The sequence below is a fragment of the Pelodiscus sinensis genome, chromosome 3 (assembly GCF_052426305.1).
Source record: "Pelodiscus sinensis isolate ZL-2025 chromosome 3, ASM5242630v1, whole genome shotgun sequence".
Classification (NCBI taxonomy): domain Eukaryota; kingdom Metazoa; phylum Chordata; order Testudines; family Trionychidae; genus Pelodiscus; species Pelodiscus sinensis.
In genome coordinates, this window is record NC_143054.1 from 133,516,807 (window position 1) to 133,526,642 (window position 9,836).

At 43.1% G+C, this 9,836-nt stretch overlaps 1 long non-coding RNA gene across 1 annotated transcript in view; it reads right to left on the minus strand.

The window, feature by feature from the left end:
• LOC142827650 (uncharacterized) overlaps positions 1–2,335 on the minus strand; it is a 68,853-nt gene extending 66,518 nt beyond the window's left edge. The window contains exon 1 of the long non-coding RNA XR_012902353.2: positions 1,713–2,335. This is a non-coding gene — a long non-coding RNA (uncharacterized LOC142827650). The remainder of the gene's footprint in view (positions 1–1,712) is intronic.
• Between the last annotated feature and the right edge of the window lie 7,501 nt (positions 2,336–9,836).

Below are 9,836 nucleotides of genomic sequence, written 5' to 3' on the forward strand. Positions count from 1 at the left end.
TCCCCTGCCACTCGCATTGCAAGTACAGGGCTGTGTGGAGCCATATTCCCTGCTCCTCTCCCTCACCCTCGTCAGGAGCTGCACCAAGTGAGCATCCCAATCCCTGCACCCTACCTTTCACCCAGACCCAACACCCCAACCCTGTCTCTTCCCCAGAAGCTCCCTGCTGCACATTGAACCCTTAAGTATGGGCTGGTATGAAGAAAGTAAATAAGTGTTATTTACCTCTTCACCTAACACATGACTCGGGGTGACCTGATGAAATTAACAGGCAATATGTTGAAAAAAAAAAAAAAACAAGCAAGAGGAAGTCCCTCTTCAAACAATGCTGTCAACCTGCGAAACTCATTGATAGGCAAAAGTTATAACTGGATTTTTAAAAAAAGAATTGCATCATTCATGGAGCCAAGATGATTCGGGACCCTGTGCTTGGAGGGGCCCTGAACCTCTGACTGCTAGAAGCTAGGAGAGGACAAGAGGATGGATCACACAATTAGTTGCCCTGTTGCATTCATTCCCTCTGAGGCATCTGCCACTAGCCTCTGATGAAGGACAGGATACCAGACTGTCTGACGCAGTGTGGCTAGTCTTATGTTGTTAGTGGGGTGTTTTTTTTTAAATCAGAAGTTATTTCACTACATGATCCAGCATAGTTTATTCACCTTTCATATGGGAATGCCCTACAATGGTCAATGAACACTTTTTACAGTGCTAGTACATCCCTACACAGGAGGATAGTACTCATTTCTCCTGAAAATAAAATCTCATCTCCTAAACTAGCAAAGCTCTCAAAGTTTTAACCTCAGCCTGCTGAAGTGCTATGGCCATGTTCTGTAACATAAAATTGGGAGACTGTCTACATTTCTCCACTGTTCCAGTGCGCATTCTCTTCTCATTTAATTCTGAGATCGAAGTCTCCTCTTTCATGCCAAATGCAATTCACAGGGGCTTGTAAAAGCCAGCATCATTGCTTTCTCTGGTCTTATCTTGTACTCACTGATGCCAACAGGAGTTTTATCATTGACTTCTATGGGATACAGGAGCAAGCTCTTTGTAAAAAAGTGTTATATTAATGATTTTTGTTGTTCATTTTCACTAATTTAGGGCCACTCAAGCAGAAAGCATCCAGTGGTGAGAACTAGGAAACATGTGCAAGGTTTCCTAGATGATTTCCCCCCCGCCCTTCTCCTCCTCCTGAGAGAGATAAATCAAAGTACATTGATATTAGACTGGACAACTCAAGTCACTAAGCAAGGGATTGAAAGTGAGAGGTGTTAAATACCTCAATCTTTGTTGAGGTGCTGAACACCTCTCCAGGGATATTCCTTTTTCACAGCATCAGGCACAAGATTAATAAATGAGATACCAGAAATTATGTCCCCAATTCTTCAACTACTCCACTCTCCTAAAGATACATGATCACAAGAACAGCCCACTTCTGAAGTGGGTTTTGCCCACAAAAGCTCATGATTTTATTTATTTATATATACATACACATATATATTTGTTAGTCTCTAAGGTGCCACAGGACTACTCATTTTTAAAGTTACAGACCAACACAGTTACCTCTGAGACTTTTTAATATGATCACAAGGGAATAACATGTAGGCCAGAAAAGTATATAGCACCGGCTTAACTTGAAGCACAAGTTGCATCAGCTACTCCTGTTTGTAATTAAGCATGTGGTTAAGAAATTAGAACGGTGGACTTACTACTGGAGTGCCTCCTTGTGGCTGGGCACAATGGCTCTTTCCTCTCTAGTACTTTTCTGCTGGCGGTTGCTCCAATCCCACTGTGATTTGCCTCTTCTCACAGCTTGGCCCTTTGGTCTGGTCACATTTTAGTTCCAGCCCTTCCAAAGTAACTAGTGGGCCAAGTTCTTGTTTGGTGTTCAGCCCTCACCTCTGCATGTATGGTTCTCACACCCTCCTCTCAGGCCTTTAAATTGCTCTTATTGCCTTACATTGCTACTCTCCCCTTCTCAAGAGAATTACAAGCCAGAAACCCTATAACCAACAGCTATCTTCTGCTTTGTCAGACACTTTGCTGTTACCTCCCCTTGACTCCTTTCTACCCTTCATCCTTTTTCCCCTCTAGACTTTTTCTGGGCACTTCATAACAAGCAACTCTTGTTTCCTTGCAGAGGTCCAGTTCATACTCTTACATTGTAGTCAGCCACAGGAGTTTGCTCCAATCCCATGAATTCCATAGATTTTCTAACTACACAGCAATAGCCTGTTTGTTTCCCTCAGTTTGCTCCACTACCACAAGAATTGCTACAGAGTTTCCTCTCTCTTCTTACATCCCCTTTCTGCTCTAGAACTCTCAGACAGCTCTTGCCAATATCATTTCCACTTAGCTCACTCCTTTATTAAAATAAAAGCCTCCATCCCAGCTGGGTTTGACCACCAATTAAGCCTAACACCACTCCAGCTGCTACCCAGTGGCCTAATTGGGCTCAGACTCTATTTCCCACAGTTATTCAATATGAGATACACACATGTCACCACAACGAACTTTGCATGATTGGGGCCTATAAGGAGATATAGCATCAGGAAATAGAATCCATTACAAACTAAACCAGGGTAGGAGGGAACCAGTGAAAGGGAAGGCGTGTATATTAGAAAAGCATGCTGAAATCAATGCTTTAGATGATCTAATTCAGTATTCCTTCCTTCCAGGCCTTAACTTTAATACTGAAAAATCAATCATTTGATTGATTTTTCTATCCTTCCTCTCATTTTTATTTGTGGACAATTTGTATTCACATTGATTGTGCTGTAGAAATATTTTGACCTGTTTTGTTACCTAGCAGTATAACGAGAGATTTCTTCACTTTAGTTCTTATTTCATAATGTATAAAGATAGTCTTGGCAATTTAAGATCTATAATTTTTCAGAAGCAGCACTTACACCTTGTCTCATGAACTGGGAACTATATATGCTTCAAATTTACATATTTAATTTGGTAATTCCAATGTATTTTCATTTTATTACCCAACTTTATTGAATATCATGGCCCAATTTCTGGCCTGAGTCTCAGGGAGACTATATCATTGTAACTGACACCTTCCATTGGCTCTTCAAGTTTAATCTTCCTTATATTCCCTGGATCAAATTAATCTTTACTGCAGCTCCCCTGAAATAAATGGAATTTATGTGAATGAAGCTGGCAAATTTAGTGCCATGTTCTTAGCACACAGTGAATGTGGGATGCAATTGAAGAGCAGGCAAAAGGGTACTACATGGGGCTTCACCTTTGATCCTGGGCCTTGTCTATTGTGGCATGGTCCTGGAAGTTTAAAGCAACTCTCAGGGCAGTTCTAAACAATGTTAGCAGCCATTGAAGCAGTCAAGGATTATCAGTGTATTGGAATCTCATGATCATGCCCCTACTATGCCATTTTCCCTTTGACACCCCCCACCTTCCAGGCTAGAAAGTAAGACAGTGAAGTGTAAGAGCCACAATGGCAGTTTTACCACCTGAGGAGTCCTCTGTTCTGCAGGAATCCCCACCTCCCTGCCCAATTACACTTACGTCTGTTTTGTGCTACAAAGACTGACACAAAACAAACTTACTGGAGCTTAGAAATAGGCCCAAAGACTTTACTCGCAGCCACTTGCTGCTAGGAAGCTTGTAAATCTCTGAATGTGGCTGTGCATCTGAGTTTTATGCTGCATTTGTTGCTATGAAACTCACTCCCTTCTGAAGTCACTGGCCTTATAGTAGTCCCTTCAACAATTGCGAAATATCATGCTTCAAATGAATTGGCTCAAAATCTAAATTTGTCTAGATCAGTCACGATTACCGAGATCAGTTGTTTGGCAAGATGCACCATCCCAAACATTTTGCTTATTTGCTTTCCTTAATATATTAACTGTAAAAGAGAATAGTTTATCTGGGGCCATACAATATAAGTACTCTTGTTATTCAAAAGTACATGCATATCCATTAGCCACTTCATTGCTTTATGCAGGTCATGAAACTATCATTATCTGTGGCCCTCTGATGAATTTGTTCTAAGAAGTTCATGTAAATCAACCCTGGGTTTGGTTTTGCTTTTCAAAAATCTTTCTACAACAGAAGTGCCATTGTTAGACACGCCCTTTTAAGTTCCATTGGGAAAAAACAGATCAGGGATCATATAGAAGTCTAGTAGATGTTCAAATATTCTTGATGCTATTCTTATTCTGGCTGAAGACCTGCTTTCTGATTGCTTAGCACCCCCTGGGGTATGAGCAGATGCTAATGAGTCTGACGTTGTTTTAGAAGAGAGAGAGCTATTTGAGCAGAAATAATGTCAGCCATTTTCTTATTTATTAAAAATACATTCACATTTTTCTTTTAAAAACCATTTTGAGGGTGATTTGTGGTGTGTTTTAGATCTGATTTGACAATTTTCACATTCATTTTGTCCCCTTCCTATCTACATTACAATCTTGTAATAATTTCCTGCTTTTTGATTTTTCACATAAAGTACTTTGCACTTCTGCTCTGCCTGTAATTTGAAGACCTCAAAGTGCTTTACAAAAAAGCAAATCATTTCCATGGCTTCTCTGTGAAGTGGGTAGACATAGCTCAATGGAATCCAGACTGTCAGTATCCACACTATAATTTCTAAATGATTCTCAGACCTCAATGGGTCACATGAGCAATCAACGTTACCCAAATCAGCCACAGTGCTGTGAATTCATTGTTTCTTACTACACATTTTTCTCACAGGAGAATGACTGAGCAAATCTGATTATTTTATCAATTACAATTGGTTAATAGTAGGGCTGTCAAGCGATTAAAAAATGTAATCGCAATTTATCGTGCGTATAATCATGTGCGCCTCCCCTTTGAAATGTCATGGTGGCATTTCAACGGGGCAGTGCTGCATGGAGGCCAGGATCAGCTTAAGGCCACAGCTGACTCCGGGCTCCATGCAGTGTTGCCCCTTGGAAGATCAGCAGCAGTGTGTCCAAGGAGCAGCGCATTAGGAGCCTAGGATTAGCTGGGGACTCCAGCCGATCCGTGTTGCAAAGCCCCTTTGAAGTGCCACTCCAGCTGATCACCAGCTCTTAATGCACTTCCCCTTTAAAGCACCAAAATGGCACTTCAAAGGGGCAGCACAAGTGGAGCTGGGGATCAGCTGGAGTGCCCAGCTGATCCCCGGTTCCGCATTGAAAGCCCCTTTGAAATGCAGCTCTGCTGCCCCTCTGAATTGCTGGAGCAGCACTTCAAAGGGGCAGCACAGCATTAATGCGTTAATCCTGTCCTGCATTAATCGCAGGCGTTAACGCAGGGCAATTGATAGCCCTAGTTAATAGTAAAACCATTCTAATAGATTTATAACTTAAATTGGTTAATAAATAAAAATCACACAATGTTTTAGAATCATGCACTGCAATAAGCTGCAGGAGACACATTAAAGACCCACTTGCAGCTTGCATGGCTCAGGCAGAGTACCACTGCTGCAAATCAGAGAGGAGTAAACTATGGCCCAAAGACCACATCTAGCCTTTGGGACCCTTCTATTTGGCCCCTGAGCTCTCCACACGTGCCAGCTCCATGGACCCGACTGCCACCCCATCCCCCGCTTGCTGCCACCTTCAGAGGCAGAGGGCAGGCAGGAGCCGCCTGCCCCTCTGCTATGCTGCTGCCTCTATCAGAGGCAGTAGCAGGGGAGGACGGGGAAGAAAAGCAGCCTCTGTCCATGCAAACTAGCTGCCACCGCCCTGCACTACTGCCATCCCGCGCTACTGTCTCAGACTGGCTCCCATCTGTCATGTGGTGCTGCTGCCTCTGATACAGAGGCAGTACTGCAGAGTGACAGGAGGCTCCCTGGGAGTGGGGCCAAGAGTGCACTGGCTGCCACCTCCAGGGACTATCTAATAGTTGTGTAACCACTAAAATTTGATGCAGTTTCATGACTATTCAATTACATGCTATCTAACATTCCTAGTATGGACTGCAGATTTATTATAAATATAGTTTGTGTTTGGGAACCATATAAGGCTACGTCTACATTGCATCCCTCTTGCACAAAAGCCTATGCAAACGAAACACAGATTAGCATATTGCTGCGCTTCATTTGCATAATTAATTAGGGGCTGTTTTTGCACAAGAGGGGTTTTTTCACAAAAAGGAGACGTCTACACAGCTCCTTTTTGTGCAAAAAACCCCTTTTGCGCCAGTGCTGTTCTTAGCTGTGTAGATGGCTCCTTTTTGTGCAAAAGCCTCTTGTGCAAAAACAGCCCCTAATTAATTATGCAGTGAAGTGCAGCAATATGCTAATCCACGCTTCATTTGCATAGGCTTTTGCTCAAGAGGAATGCAATGTAGACGTATCCCAAGTGTTATCTGAACCATGAAAGCAGTGGTGTAGTGCAGGGGTGGCCAACCCATTTAACAACGAGAGCCAAAACAGCACCAGAAAAAATGCAGAGCCGCACCAGAATTATGGGGCAAAAGAAAAAAAAAAAGGAGGCTGCCCCTTTAAAAAACAAGCTTAGGCTTTTTGGCCATATCATGCTCCCATTGATGGCCGCCATCTTGGGTGCCATTTTGCATTGCCGCCCTGGTGAGCACAGGGGAGCTGGGGGCCTGTGGAGGGAGGGGGCCCGGAGGCCTTTGGGGGGCACAGGAGTGGCTTTGCGAGCTACACTTTTGGGGGATAAGAGCTGCATGCAACTCGCAAGTTGCGGGTTGGCCACCCCTGGTTTGGAGTAACGTATATGAACAGCCGTGGAGTGTCCCTAATGCAATACCATGTCATGGTATAATTTATTTGATTTGTCTCATCTGCAATTCAGTGTATTAAAAAGTTGAAGTTTTAGATTAAAATGTTGGTTTTGGGCAGAAAGAAATGTCAATAAAAGTACTTGGCCTACTAGTTCTTCCAATGATTTGTTTGGCAAGATTTGTTTGGCACTTAGTCTTTGATTGCCTCTATTTAATTGTAGCCCTAAGTTAAAAAGGGTTTGATGTACAGAGAATGTAGAATTGGGGAAAAAAAGTTTTAAATTTCAATAACAATAAAGTTTCCAAAAATAATCATTTCTTATTGTTTCAATGCAGAAGAGCTAAGGATTGATTTTTATGGAGGAGAAAGAAACTATAGCAGCCGAGTTTCACCTTTGAAACTGCAATTGTAGTCCCTGGCCCCAAGGGAATTAAACAGTAGCTGGATGCTCATAGAGTTAGACATGAGTGTAAAAAAAGTGAAAAGTATTAATGAATGTATTTTTCCTAGGAAGAGCAGAAGGGTTGTGTCATAACAAGACAATGAGGTTAGGGTTGCACCTCAGAATAATTCACCTCAGAACCTGCAAATGGAAAGCGCTGTGCCCTTAGGTCAGAGAGAAAGTTTGACTCTCAAATCACTCCACATCACTGTTGAACACACAGTTTGGTGTATTTGTCTTTGACAGCAGCTCATTTCGACCCTCCTGGCCAAATGTTCCATGAGGTGCATATCAAGGGAAAAAGAAATTATACAGAGCAACATCTCATAAACCTAGTTTCCCTATAGCCACCTATTGCCTCCTGGCAAAAATACCACTTTATTTTTGGTGCAAAAAACATAACATGGCCTTTCTTCTTCAACCCTTTGTAGGTAGGGCTCTCAGCAGCCGCCGTATGTTCTCTGAAAGACCAAAGCTTCACTCCCAGAAAAAAAGCAGCTGCAACAAGATGTCGATTTAAGGATCCCTTCTTCCCCTTTCTCCATAGGGTGAGTGCATCTTCTCCTCTCCTCCTGGGCTCAGTTAGAGCAGGGGGAGAGGATAATCCATGTGGAAAGCAGGTAACAATTGTGACAGTCTACAAGCAAAGTAGGAAAGTTGAACATGGGCATAGTGGCATGAAACTTCCCCACAATAAATGTTAATGGAACCATGTTGAAATAATTCAAAGCTTGTAGCTTCACTTTGCTGTAAATGGAATTTCACTATAACCAAGCCAGTTTCAGTGGATAAGAGTAAAAAATAAATACTTTAATTTGGTTTACACCCTCTTCTACCAGGCCAACACTTCTTCTGATCTGCTTTAGGTTCCTCAAACTAGAAAAAGGCTGATAACTGGACATTCAAATAAATGCAAGTGCTATTTTTATAGTTGCAGTTTCTCTGATATAGAGAATGAAGGGAGTAATACTAACACTTGTTTAATATTTTGCTAATAATAATAATAATACTTCTTTAAAGCGTAACAAAAATGAACTGAGTTAAGTACACACAGCCTGTATAAGCCTGTGATGGGGCATCTGCCCCCACACTAGCCTTTTAAGGGTTAAAACCCAGTGCTGGGGGAGGGGAAGGAGCAGTGGAGCCAGCAGCTGTGGCCAGTATGAGCCAATTAGGGCCCCAGCTAGGGTTGTAAAAATAAAGGCTCCTGGGGGGGTGGAAACAGACACACTCTTGCTTTGGCTGGGGAGCAGGAGGGATCTGGCTGCCAGGGAAGCTGAAAGCTTCTGGAGACAAGGCCTGAGAATACTAGGGCTGTAGTTAGAGCAGGGCTGGGGAGGGCAGGCAGAGCTGAGGAAGCTCTGGTCAGGCAAACTCCCAGGCTGCAGGGCCTGAAATAAGCCTGGGGCTATTGGACTGCAAAGAGGCAGCCAGGGTAGGCAAAGGTCCACACCCCCTTGCCAGTGATGAGTGGCCCCTTCAGACTGCAGTTTGCTGTCTGAGGTAAGGGGCTAGATGAAGACTGGCAGTGGGTCACTGAGGCAAGATGGGCATAGGTGTTTGAAGGGTTCCACAGAGTGTGGGGGCATGGTGGCAGGGCAATACCCAAAGTCTGGGAGGGACATGGGGGTCCTAACACAGAGGTGGAAAGGAATAGGTAATGGCAGATGTGGCACCAGCCAAAAGGGGGCGCTCCAGCACCAAAGGGCTCATATCCAGAGGGACCAGCAGGGGGGCGCCCCAGGGTTGAGTCACGCCATATTACAAAGCCCTAGCATTATTTAACAGAAACAGCCCATAGATGGGTAATCCCATTGCCCGGGGAAAGGAGTGCACATCAGAGGCAAAGTTAACAAGCCAGGCAGTGAAGATCTCCACTTTCATCAAGGCACTTCTTTGGCCTCTGTAAATCCCAAGGAGGGAGGTAAAATTAACATGCTTAACACAACAGATGCTAACAGATTACTCAATGCATAGAAGAGGCACCTTAGGGTCTCCCGTACCATTCCTGTAGGCTAATATGGCAAAGTGTTCCATGTTCTTTTCGAAGCCTCTGCACAGCACTGATCAGAATAGGCCAATGTCTTTTCTTGGAGTAGATACCAAAAGCACTAGCAGGCACCAAGAAGATGACAGAGAAACTATTAGCCCATGATTAACCACAAGGAGTCAGATAATTAGGATTTTTAGATAACTGGAATTTGAATAACTGGACTTACACTGTATAGTGTGTGGAAATGAAACACCTACCACTGGATAGGGATGGTCAATCAGAGAATAAAAACTAAGTAACAAACCACAAAAGAAACATGAATTCCCATTTGTCTGTATCATGCCTTTTATGATTAGATTTCTTCTAGCACAAATGAACAGAGTGAGTCACTTCTCCATGGCATTAAGGAAGATATCAAATTGCTTTCCATTTTAATAGCTAATCAGCTGAAAATGATCAGGCTCTCTCAGGACTATGGGAGTTTGTATGGATCAAATACTTAGTGTATAAGTGAGGCTTTTCCACGTTCCAGCCTTCCTGTCTCCTCCATCCGCTGTAATCGACAGAGTACATTTTGAACCAGAACGCTGTATTATACTGCACTTATCACTGTTCTCTTATCAACTGTCACAATGCTTGTCCTGAGGAGTTTGAAAAGGAGCAGGCTGTTACGT